The sequence below is a fragment of the Podarcis liolepis genome (genome assembly GCF_965112155.1).
Source record: "Podarcis liolepis genome assembly, chromosome: 3".
NCBI lineage: Eukaryota > Metazoa > Chordata > Lepidosauria > Squamata > Lacertidae > Podarcis > Podarcis liolepis.
Genome location: NC_139557.1, coordinates 30,747,182 through 30,759,242, shown reverse-complemented (window position 1 = coordinate 30,759,242; position 12,061 = coordinate 30,747,182). Strand labels below are relative to the sequence as shown.

At 43.7% G+C, this 12,061-nt stretch overlaps 1 long non-coding RNA gene across 1 annotated transcript; it reads right to left on the bottom strand.

Moving 5' to 3' along the window:
* Positions 1-1,913: 1,913 nt before the first annotated feature.
* Positions 1,914-11,948, bottom strand: LOC310703475. The gene is made up of 2 exons (XR_014524169.1): positions 11,184-11,948; positions 1,914-3,339 (listed from the first exon to the last, which is right to left on the bottom strand). It is a non-coding gene; the product is annotated as an uncharacterized lncRNA (long non-coding RNA).
* Positions 11,949-12,061: the final 113 nt, after the last annotated feature.

Genomic DNA, 12,061 nt, shown 5'->3' with positions numbered 1-12,061 from the left:
GTACTTAACAGCATGGCTGGATAGTCTGTCACAATTAAGTTCTCTCCAGTTTTGTAAAAAAAAAAAATTTTTAATGAAGCATTCAAATTTTTAAATTTTGTATTTTTTAAATGGCAAGTCACTTTGGATGGATGCTTTTGCCTAGAAAAGCAGCCTGGAAATATTTTAAATAAATAAATGAAACTTGAGTATATATTGAGTATATATTTAAAGCAGATAATTAAGGGAACAAATTAAATGAATTTGGATACGCAGAAGATACTAAAAAAATAAATTTAAGGAACCACACAAAGAGGGGGAAGGAAGTCAAACTAGGAAATGTTAAATTGATTGTAAAACTAATGAAATGTATAAACTTGAAAAGTTTAAATAATTTTTTGAGCAGTACACATCAGATACTGTGGAAAGCACTAAGTGTTGTTATATAGGTGCCTATTCCCAATATTAAAATGCTAATCAGTGGGATGTACTTCTGAGTAGACGTGCAGGATTGCACCAGTAAACCATTTATTTATTTATTTATTATTGACTTCTAGGTCAGAATATGACACTTGAAGCAGTAGACTTGCATGCCTACTGTGAACAGTTTTACAAATAACTAAGCATTCCCCAGCCTGCTGTTTCAAGCATTCAGATGACTGAGAAGCTGTGCTGTTCTCACTATCTCTGCCTACACATTGCAGAATAACAGCACAATCCTATACATGCCCACTCAGAAGAATGTCTCACTATGATCAATGGGACTTACACCCTAGTAAGTGTGTTCAGGACTCCAGTCAAAAGTAGTACAGTGGTACTTTGGTCCTCAAACTTAATCCATTCCGGGAGTCCGTTCGACTCCCAAAAGCATTCAAAAACCAAAGCGCGGCTTCCAATTGGCTACAGGAGCTTCCTGCTCTCCAGTGGAAGCCACATCGGATGTTTGGCTTCTGGAAAACTTTCGCAAACTGGAACACTTGCTTCTGGGTTTGCAGTGCTCAGGAGCCAATTCGTTTGACAACTAAGCTGTTCGAGGTACCATTGTACTGTGCATCTTTGATAACACTCACCACATAGGCAGGAGATAGATGTCTTGCTAAATGACAGTGGAATTCTCTGCCTCCTTTAGATCACCCTTCTTCAACCTAGCACCCTCCAGATCCTCTGGACTGCATTTCCCATCAGCCCCAGGTAGCATGGGCAATGTTCAGGGATGATGGGAGTTGCAATCCAACATCTGGAGGGAACCAGGTGGAGAAAGGTCGGCTTAGATCAGGATTTCCCGAACTTGGGTCTCTGGCTGTTATTGGACTATAACTCCCAGCATCCATAGTTAGCAGGACCAGTGGTCAGGGATGATCGGAATTGTAGTCCCCCCAAAACAGCTGGTGACCCAAGTTTGGGAAACCCTGCTTTAGATACTGCTCTTTTTATTTATTTTTGAAAAAGTGATACAGTTTTATGATCACTAAGTAGCTACACCAGTTGTTGTTGTTTAGTCGTGTCTGACTCTTCGTGACCCCATGGACCAGAGCACGCCAGGCACTCCTGTCTTCCACTGCCTCCCGCAGTTTGGTCAAACTCATGCTGGTAGCTTCAAGAACCATCTCATCCTCTGTTGTCCTCTTCTCCTTGTGCCCTCCTTCTTTCCCAACAGCAGGGTCTTTTCCAGGGAGTCTTCTCTTCTCATGAGGTGGCCAAAGTATTGGAGCCTCAGCTTCAGGATCTGTCCTTCCACTGAGCACTCAGGGCTGATTTCCTTAAGAATGGATAGGTTTGATCTTCTTGCGGTCCATGGGACTCTCAAGAGTCTCCTCCAGCACCATAATTCAAAAGCATCAATTCTTTGGCGATCAGCCTTCTTTATGGTCCAGCTCTCACTTCTATACATCACTACATTTTAATATAGCCCAAGCAAAGAGTCTTGTGGAATCTTAAAGGCTAACCATTTTTAATGGCATAAGATTTTGTGGATTAGAGTTCACCAGATGCATGGAGTAGGGTCAGAAAAAATCAAGTGAATGAAAATGAACTATGATAATTTCATTAAAGCTTATCAGTGTATGTAAAATGACGACAGTGGTCATTCACAAAGCAGAGCTGATAATGCAGACAATTCGCATTAATTAGCTAACTATCACCTATAGAAGGATAAACAATATTGATCTTCATTCAAGCGAATTTGCTGGTTGTAACTGAGCTAGAAAAATGCCTAAATGATCAGGTTATTTCAAACAGTAAAGAGAGAACGGGGAAAGCAGAGAAGTAATATTATATATAATAAACTGTGTGTCTGAATTATTAACTCTTCTCAAAATCACCAGACTTTCCCTCACCCCCAATTGGATTGTACATCCAGCGGAGAAGTCTTTATGGAAATGACAAAATAATGAATTGTGAGCAATAGATCGACACCTTCTTCATCGTGATATGAAGACAATATGAGACTGATTGGGGGAACAATAACAACCTCAACAAAGCTTTGAAGGGGTGGGAAAATCAATGCTCACGGCTCTAAAAGCAACTCACATTCTTCCTTGTGGAGAGAAAAGGGGGGAGCATTCTGAATTTTTATTATCTTTCCATGCAAGTCCTAGCAGTGAAAACCCATAGTAGAGCATCTCCTGTAGCAACCCATTCCTTTGCTAAGCAGATTGCCAGAATGGCCAGCTGAGCAGCTCGCTGTTAAAAGATAGTTCCTTGATATTTAGAGATCTTTGTTCAGTGCCTTGAAGAAGATAGCCAGGTTGAGAGCTCAGGAAGGTCATCCCTGCTTTAGCTTAGAGGAGGTAGATGTACATTGATCATGTGAAGAAATAAGCTTTTACAGTTTGGAGCAAAGCCAGGCTGAAGATACTGTGTTAGATGTGGGACATCTCTGTCTGGATGTCTTGTTGAGGAGGAGATCTGCTGCCTCACGAGAGTGCCTCTGTGCTTCCAGTTATGCTCTGCTTGCACATTTGTATATAAAGCAAATATTTCAAAGGCGCATGCCTTGCATGAAAAAGGCTCAGAGTTCAATCCTGGCATGCCTAGGTGGAACCAGAAAACATTCCAGCCTGAAAACCTGCTGTCAGGCAGTGTTGACAATACCCAGCCAGATGGGTGGGGTATAAATATTTATAATCATCCTCATCATCATGGGCTAGATGGATCAGTGGTCTGACAGCATGTGGCACCTTCCTCTGTTCCTCATTCAAAGCAAACAAAAACATTTGAGAACAGTGCCACTGGAACTCCTCAACGCACAGAATGACTGGAAGCAGCCAACAATGTTGAGCCATGGGATAAGGAATCATCTAGCTCTTGTTAGAAGACCAGTGGTTTTACTTTCAGTTGCCAGGAGAGGAAGGAAATCCCCTGAAATGCAGAAATTTAAGATAGTTAGTATGATGAGATAACCTTCCTTATAAGTGTAATGATTACGGAAGGAAGTAGTAAACCACAGGTAGAGAAGGTGAGTAGAATTAAAAATTATCACAATTGTGGTGATATTTGCAAATGAATTATTCTTTAATTTGGCACTGTTAAGATGCATGCAGCTGCCAGGAAATATGTGTAGCAAATGTGATAGAATGAACAAACATATGACCAATCTATGATCTCCTTTCAATTTATGTTTAATATTTGGTTTATCATTTTGCAATCTCAATATGCCAGGGAAGCTGTAGAGCTCCAGGGGCTATGGAATCTATCTATCTATCTATCTACAGTGGTACTTCGGGTTAAGTACTTAATTCATTCCGGAGGTCCGTACTTAACCTGAAACTGTTCTTAACCTGAAGCACCACTTTAGCTAGTGGGGCCTCCTGCTGCTGCCACGCTGCCAGAGCACAATTTCTGTTCTCATCCTGAAGCAAAGTTCTTAACCTGAAGCAATATTTCTGGGTTGGCAGAGTCTGTAACCTGAAACGTATGTAACCTGAAGCGTATGTAACCCAAGGTACCACTGTATCTATCTATCTCTATGTATATATCTATATTTAAAAGCTGCTATCACCCATTTCAACTGGAAGCCCAAAACTCATTCAGTCACAAATGAATCTACTATCAAGAATGCTCATTATAACATAATGTGAACAGAAAAATCGCTCTCCCGGATGAGACCAAAGGTCTAGCAGGAAGACTGCTCAGAAGCCAGTGCAGCCCTGGGATCTATGTCACATATACACTCATGGATATTGTCATAGGGCCACAGCACTGCCTTCCACCACACCTCAAAACCACCAGATGGTTTCTGTGAATAACTGCAGAGAACACCCTGCCCCTGTGGGAAGAGACTTGGCCTGTGTGGTATTTAAATAAGCCACCTATGGCTGAAGTGACATAATTTATCACCGTCATAGATTCCATTTCACTTCCTCTGTCTGCAGTAGGATTCCTATTTGGGGAAGACTTCTTGGTAGTGGCTGGTTGTGGTGAGGTCAGCTGTGGGCGACCAAAGTCTGCGGTGGACATCTCCCTCAAGAGGGCTTCTCTCTTCCCCTTATCAGGGCATGAAAGAGGCCAGAAACTGGGCCGGGAGCCAGATAGCAGCGGGGAAGGCCTGGAGCTTGCAGTGACATGCCTTTCATGGCTGCCACCTTTATTAGAATCCCTCGTATTATTTAGCACAACAACATTTGGTGCTATGGGCTGTTTGCAAAAGAAGGAACAGAAAAGGCACTATATTAAGCATGCTGTCTGTCTCTGCAAACAGTAATTGCTTGAGTGGCATCACATTTGGCTGCGTTCAATGACTTCTTGTCATGAAAGTATGACTTACTTCCCACTCAGCCTCATTCGAAATGCTTTCATCAAATAATAATCCTAATAATCCCAACAATTTGACTGTGAGCTTTAAAATCTATGCCTATGGCTGCTTCATAGTTGAGAGAGAAAAGAAAGCATTTCCTAGAGATTGTTTTTGTGTTGGGTTGCCATATTTTGAAGAGCAAAAAAGAGGACACAATGGGCAACTTCTACTTTTAACTATGGATCGCTATGACGACTCTACCTATGAAAAAGAGGACATGCCCTGGAAAAAGAGGACATATGGCAACCCATGCCAGTGCTTGGCCTCTCTTCCTGGATTGGCCTTGTCCATCTGTAAGAGCAGCTTAGGCCACTTCCAGATGTTCTGTTTATTGAAGATTCTTCCTGAATTGTTTTCACAAAGTTTGTAGGAAGGTTAGACTGCATTGCTTCAAGCAATGTTTATCCCATTCTTTCCAGTGCATTTCCCCATCACTTTTCTTCTTGCAAAAAGTCTTGATTTGGGGGGTAAGCAGGTTTGTGGTGCAAGACTGCCAAATGAGCTTTAATTTTGCAATCTGAATCTGCTGCTGTGTGATTGGATCCCACCCCAAAACAGAAAGAGTCTGGAAGCTCCTTTAGGCTCCTGAGCAAGGACTGTGGTAATTCTGCACTGTATCCATGGTCCATTCCGGATCAAGCAGTAGCATTATCCATTCCTTCACATATCATGGTCGTATGAACAAGCCTGTTGTATCTTCCTGCTAGTTCTTTAAGATTAATCCAGGCATAGGCAACCTCAGACCTCCAGATGTTTTGGGACTACAACTCCCATGATCCCTAGCTAACAGGACCAGTGGTCAGGGATGATGGGAATTGTAGTCCCCAAAACATATGGAGGGCTGAGGTTGACTATGCCTGGCTTAATCCTACCACTTGCTGTGCCCATAAATATCTCAGGGAGAGGCCACGAACACTCCAAGTCGCAGCCAATCGATTTTAAGTACTATATTTTCTCAAATATTTTTGCTTTGAAGAACATAGCTCTCTTGGTGCTTTAAATGGCATGTATCCTGCAAGAGTCTCAGAATGAAGGACACCAACCCGCCACATGCACCAACATTTTCACCATATGGACTCCCCCTCATCTAGGTAGTCTGTGGTGCTATGGGAATTTTGTCCTCCTATGTTTTTAAACAAAGAAAAACAATTTGTTGAATGAAAAGTAACTGCACTTGAGACAGGACAAATCTTCAGAGGTGTTCAAATTGGCGCAGTTTGGAATGGTTCAGTCTGCCATCTTGATTCAAAATGGTGTCCAACAAGTTCCAGTTACGGACAAACCTGTCTCCACAATCTCCAGATGAGTGATGGTATCTTCACAGGTATCCAAATTGGCCCAGTCACACCAAACTGGGTGACAGTAAATTCAAGAAGTGCCGCCTGAAAAATCCTGGTTCCATATAGACCTCATCCAATTTCTGTTCTTGTGCTGATTTTCGTGTGATTTCATTTTGACAGTGTCTTGGAGCTATAAAGTGGGATATAAATATTAAATAAATAAGAGATTTTGCCTGAAGACTAGGGAGCAGAACTTGTGTCAAGCTTATATCAAGCTCAGAGACAAACCACTACTGTACTGAGGTGCAGTGCTGGCATAGGCAGGTGGAAGCCCACAAGTAAATAATGTAGTTGAAGACAGACCAGAGGCTATGCTTTGGATCAGGCAAAAGAAAAAGAAAAAAGCAAGGGGCAGAGGCAAGGATCATGGTCAAACAGCGCCAGTCCAATATTTCATTGCCTGAAGTGCAGCATCAAATGCCCCTTTGGTCTTACTCCCCATCACCTGGTAGGGTGAAGACTTTAAAGTCTCTCAGATATCAATTCCTGGCTTTAGCTATCTACCTAAATTACACTGCCTGAAGCTGTGTGTTTCACCTTCCTGAATGAAAGAGCTAAATGGCCCTGTCGGGTGAGACCCGATGTTTGCTATATGTGGAGAAATAGCTCTTCTGTTTCTACAGAAAAGGGCAAAAGTACAGAGTACAGATAGAGTCATCATCTTAACTTCCTGCGCAATATAATTTCCGCAACTTCCCCAAGGACAATGGCAGTTTTTATTTTCTCTTCCTTTTGTTAATTAGGTAATGCTTATTTGCCTCCAGTTTCATAAAAGCAAAAGCTAAGCTTGTGCATCCTGTTCGTTTTTAATTATGCCCTCGAGGTAGAATTCTTTCTCTTAGGATTTGGATTTAAAGAAATAAAAATAAAACTAAATCCTTAAAAAATGACATCTGCAAATGACCAAGGTGTGGAAAGTGGGTTTTAAAACCCACTTGTGTATTTTAAATGTGTGTATTTAAGCAAGTGAATGGTACCTCTGGGATAGCCCAAACTCTGAATACACAATCAAACATAGGAAGGCCAAATTGTTGAGCAAGGCTTTGCATATGGTGACTCAAAAACCCATTGTATCACATCCAAACTCTCTATCTAATTAACATACAGTGGTACTTTGGGTTAAGAACTTAATTCGTTCTGGAGGTCCGTTCTTAACCTGAAACTGTTCTTAACCTGAGGTACCACTTTAGCTACCACCGCGCCGCCGCCACGCAATTTCTGTTCTCATCCTGAAGCAAAGTTCTTAACCTGAGGTACTATTTCTGGGTTAGTAGAGTCTGTAACCTGAAGTGTCTGTAACCTGAAGCATCTGTAGCCCGAGGTACTATGGTATTGCAAAGTGCTTTGAATATCAAACACAATGGAGATTACTGAAAAGCACAACCATTATTTCCCTAGCTGTAGCAGAGGCTCTGCTGTGAAATAATTGTGGGCTGATTCAGCATTCTGAGTATTGATACTCAGAAATCAACACTTGAACTATGGAAAACGTATACTGATACATAGCTAGATCTATTATCCTAATGCTTGTACATGGGCTTCCTGCCAAGTGAGGTGAGGTAATTCAACACATGACTTGGAACATATTTCTGGAAATGCCTTCTTGAAGACTCAGAGAGAGATTCTAAAGTAGAAGTGAGGAACCTCAGCCTGGGGGCCAAAAGTGGCCTTCCAGGCCTATCTATCTGACCCTTGGGGTTCTCCACAGGATACAACCCTCTCTTCAAATGCTTTTGCCTGGCTGGAATGTGATAATGCCCCTTACTTGTCTAGATGAAGGATGGGAGTATGACTTTTGCATGGTTGGAATGCAGCCTACTGTACCAGGAGTACTCACCTGTGGCCCCACCCACTTTTCCTCACTAGCAATTTGTATGCAATTAATTATATAAATTACATTGTCATTGCATTAATCCGTCTCATTCACTGAAATGCAATGCAAATGTAGGGGGCATGCGTAATCAGTTAAACATACTGTTTGTGGACTGCAAGCAACAACAGTGAATCACCAGATTGATTTACTTTCTGACTACAGGACAAATAAGCAAAGACTGGCAATTTCCGGTCCCATTTCCATCAGAATTCTCTGACACTTAGTCCTCAACACTGTGTGTGTGTGTCTTTGATAAGGAACTCCAAGGAAATGGTCAAATGTGTGACTGTGTGCACCATTCCGCACAAGACCTTGAGATGGGGGCTACCCATGGCACTCGCAGAGCCAGGACAGGATAGTGACCCACGAGTCACTGGGGAGGCAGCATCACACCAAGGCCAGAACCGCTTGGCACCATGGCCTAGGAACACATCATCTAGGACTTTTGGGCGCCTACAGTAACTGAATACAGTAATTGCTTATCTTAGTTTTCCTTGAAAACGTTCACAAAAGGAAAAGTCATTGCAAGGTTCCAGATGCATTTAGAACTCTTTGAAGTGAGAAAATAGTGAACGCAGCTTGAGAACAGGGTTGGGTAAATATTAAGGCAGGTTGTTCCATCGTTCAACTCTCCTTCCAGATTTTGAGTCAGAATCTATGACATTGGTTCTTGTACAGGACTAAAAACATGCTTCAAGTTATTCTGAGCAATGTCCTCCCCTCCTGCTTTTTGCATCTTTCCTGTGAAAATATTGGTAACTGATGGATTTTGAGATGTGGAGGCACAATTTAAAAGCTCACATAGTGCATTTTGAGCAACAGAGGGAAATTTCTTTCTTTCTTTTGAGGGCTCTTAGATGCTAGTGGGCTTACATGCATGTAAGAACAACACAGGATGGGGTGATGAGCTTTTTTCAGCTGCATTCCTTTCTGGGGCTAGGGGCAAATCTGGGCAGATTTGCCTTTGTACAGTAGGCTAGTCTCTACAAACACACAACACCTTTCTCTACCCTGTATTTAAAGTAACTAAAAAGCTTTACAACAGGTGAAGGACACACCTGAGCCAGTAAAAACACTCAATAACAGAGCTGGAGAGGGGTTGTGGTATGGGGAGAGTCCTAACAGAGTGGGGCATATTTGGTCACTGGGCCTAATGTTCTCATCTCATGCTCTAAGATATCCGGTTAACCCCCCCCCCAATATTAGAGAGTTTTTACTAATATAAAAATTAAATACCCAATTCGGGGGGGGGGGGAGCGAGTGTCAAGTGGTCTCCACTCCTGACAAGATATCATACTACAGTTGCTTTTGGGCTTTGTCTAATGAGAAAACACAGCTACTTGCAAACTGTATCTGCTTCTGAGGGATTTAACCAACAGGGAATCCTGTAACTGCAGGAATAACTAATGAAACGGCTCAAATCCTCAAAAGAGAACTTGCTTCAAAATGTACTAGATGAATATTTGAACAGTTTTAGAAAAACCAATGGACAAAATTTGTAAGTAGCCATATCGGTCAACTGTGGGGAAGGCCCTACAAAGCAACCATTACAGAGAATGACTCTTTCAGGGTCATGGGTTTGAGCCCCATGTTGGGTAACACATTTCTGCATTACAGGGGGTTGGACTCTCAACTCCCTCTCAACTCTACAATTCTATGATTCTGTTCAGAGTGAGAGGGATCCAGTTGCCCAGGCCCACCCCTTTAGTTCAAAGGACCTTTGGTGTTGCCTGGCTACTGCCAACCAGGGATTGAAGGCTGCCTCTGCCATCTGGACTGAGCGAGATCCCACCACTTAACCCCAGTCCCTTGCCTCAGGAAACCTCAAAGGGAGTTGCATGAATGTCAGAAATCCTGCCTAGATATTCCTGATTCCTTGTGGATGCCATGCAATCTCTGCTCCTGCACCAGATTTGAGTGTGATTACAGTGGTACCTCGGGTTAAGTACTTAATTCGTTCCGGAGGTCCGTTCTTAACCTGAAACTGTTCTTAACCTAGAATCATAGAATCATAGAGTTAGAAGAGACCACAAGGGCCATCGAGTCCAACCCCCTGCCAAGCAGAAACACCATCAGAGCACTCCTGACATATGGTTGTCAAGCCTCTGCTTAAAGACCTCCAAAGTAGGAGACTCCACCACACTCCTTAGCAGCAAATTCCACTGTCGAACAGCTCTTACTGTCAGGAAGTTCTTCCTAATGTTTAGGTGGAATCTTCTTTCTTGTAGTTTGAATCTATTGCTCCGTGTCCGCTTCTCTGGAGCAGCAGAAAACAACCTTTCTCCCTCCTCTATGTGACATCCTTTTATATATTTGAACATGGCTATCATATCACCCCTTAACCTCCTCTTCTCCAGGCTAAACATGCCCAGCTCCCTTAGCCGTTCCTCATAAGGCATCGTTTCCAGGCCTCTGACCATTTTGGTTGCCCTCCTCTGGACACGTTCCAGTTTGTCAGTGTCCTTCTTGAACTGTGGTGCCCAGAACTGGACACAGTACTCCAGGTGAGGTCTGACCAGAGCAGAATACAGTGGCACTATTACTTCCCTTGATCTAGATGCTATACTCCTATTGATGCAGCCCAGAATTGCATTGGCTTTTTTAGCTGCCGCGTCACACTGTTGACTCATGTCAAGTTTGTGGTCAACCAAGACTCCTAGATCCTTTTCACATGTACTGCTCTCAAGCCAGGTGTTACCCATCTTGTATTTGTGCCTCTCATTTTTTTTGCCCAAGTGCAATACTTTACATATCTCCCTGTTAAAATTCATCTTGTTTGTTTTTGCCCAGTTCTCTAATCTGTCAAGGTCGTTTTGAAGTGTGATCCTGTCCTCTGGGGTGTTAGCCACCCCTCCCAGTTTGGTGTCATCTGCAAATTTGATCAGGATGCCCTTGAGTCCATCATCCAAGTCGTTGATAAAGATGTTGAATAAGGCCCAAGACAGAAAGAAACCTGTGGCACCCCACTAGTCACTCTTCTCCAGGATGAAGAGGAACCATTGATGAGCACCCTTTGGGTTCGGTCAGTCAGCCAGTTACAAATCCACTGAGTGGTAGCATAGTCAAGACCGCATTTTACCAGCTTCTTTACAAGAATATCATGAAGCCTATGTAACCTGAGGTACCACTGTATATGGAGAATCTTTTACAAGCTGCTTTGAATGCCTCTGTAGGCTAAAAAGAAGGATGCAAGTACCTATATAAACCAACAGCAATATTTTCCTGTGCCTGAGGACTTGGGTCTAAGGAAAGTACTCCTCTCACATACACAGGCAAACCAGGTTGCACCTCTCTTTTCCATCGCTCTGAATGGTTACTAACTGCAATCTGGGGTTCTCCTCTCCGTCAGGTCCAGGAACACACTATCCGCCCACACCCCGTTTATCCCCTTGTTTTGCTGAACACCCAACCCTGCACACAACTTGCCAAGTTCCCTCACAAAAGCTTTGTGACGTTTTCAGCGGGTCCCAGCAGCGAAGGTGCCGCGGCGCTGCTGCTGCTGTTTTCGAAGTGCATGGCTTCTTTAAAAGAGTGTATTCATCTTTGCAGGTGGCTTTTGGGACACATACACACACACATGACCCTGAAAAATGCTTGCAAGGGGGAGATGACCCTGCTAAATGATTGCAAGGGCCACGGCGCGGGGGCGGGCGGGCTTCCCTGCCTGGGATGCATCGCCCATAAAGGTAGACGGAACCCAAGCAAAGTCGCCTACCTGAGAAGCACTCCGACCCTTCCTATCTGCGCCTCTCCACTTCCCTCCAAAGAAACCTGTCCCTATTGTGTCCCCCACCCCATTATACGAGGGGGCGCCCCACTCCGACACGCGCGCCTCTCCAGCTTGCCGCCGCGCCCCAATACCCCACTGAAACAATTGCATGAACCCCCAACCTCCTCCCTCTCTCCCTTCCTCCTCCCTTTTCCCCAGAAGCGGCCGCTTGCAAAGGCACCATCTTCCCCGGCCGAGCCAGCCAGCCAGCCTCGACCTCCCTCTCTCCCCTCACCCCCAACCCGCAAAAAAGAAGCCTCCTCCTTTGCCCTGCCTCGGCTGGGCAGCAATTGGCGCCTTTCCCT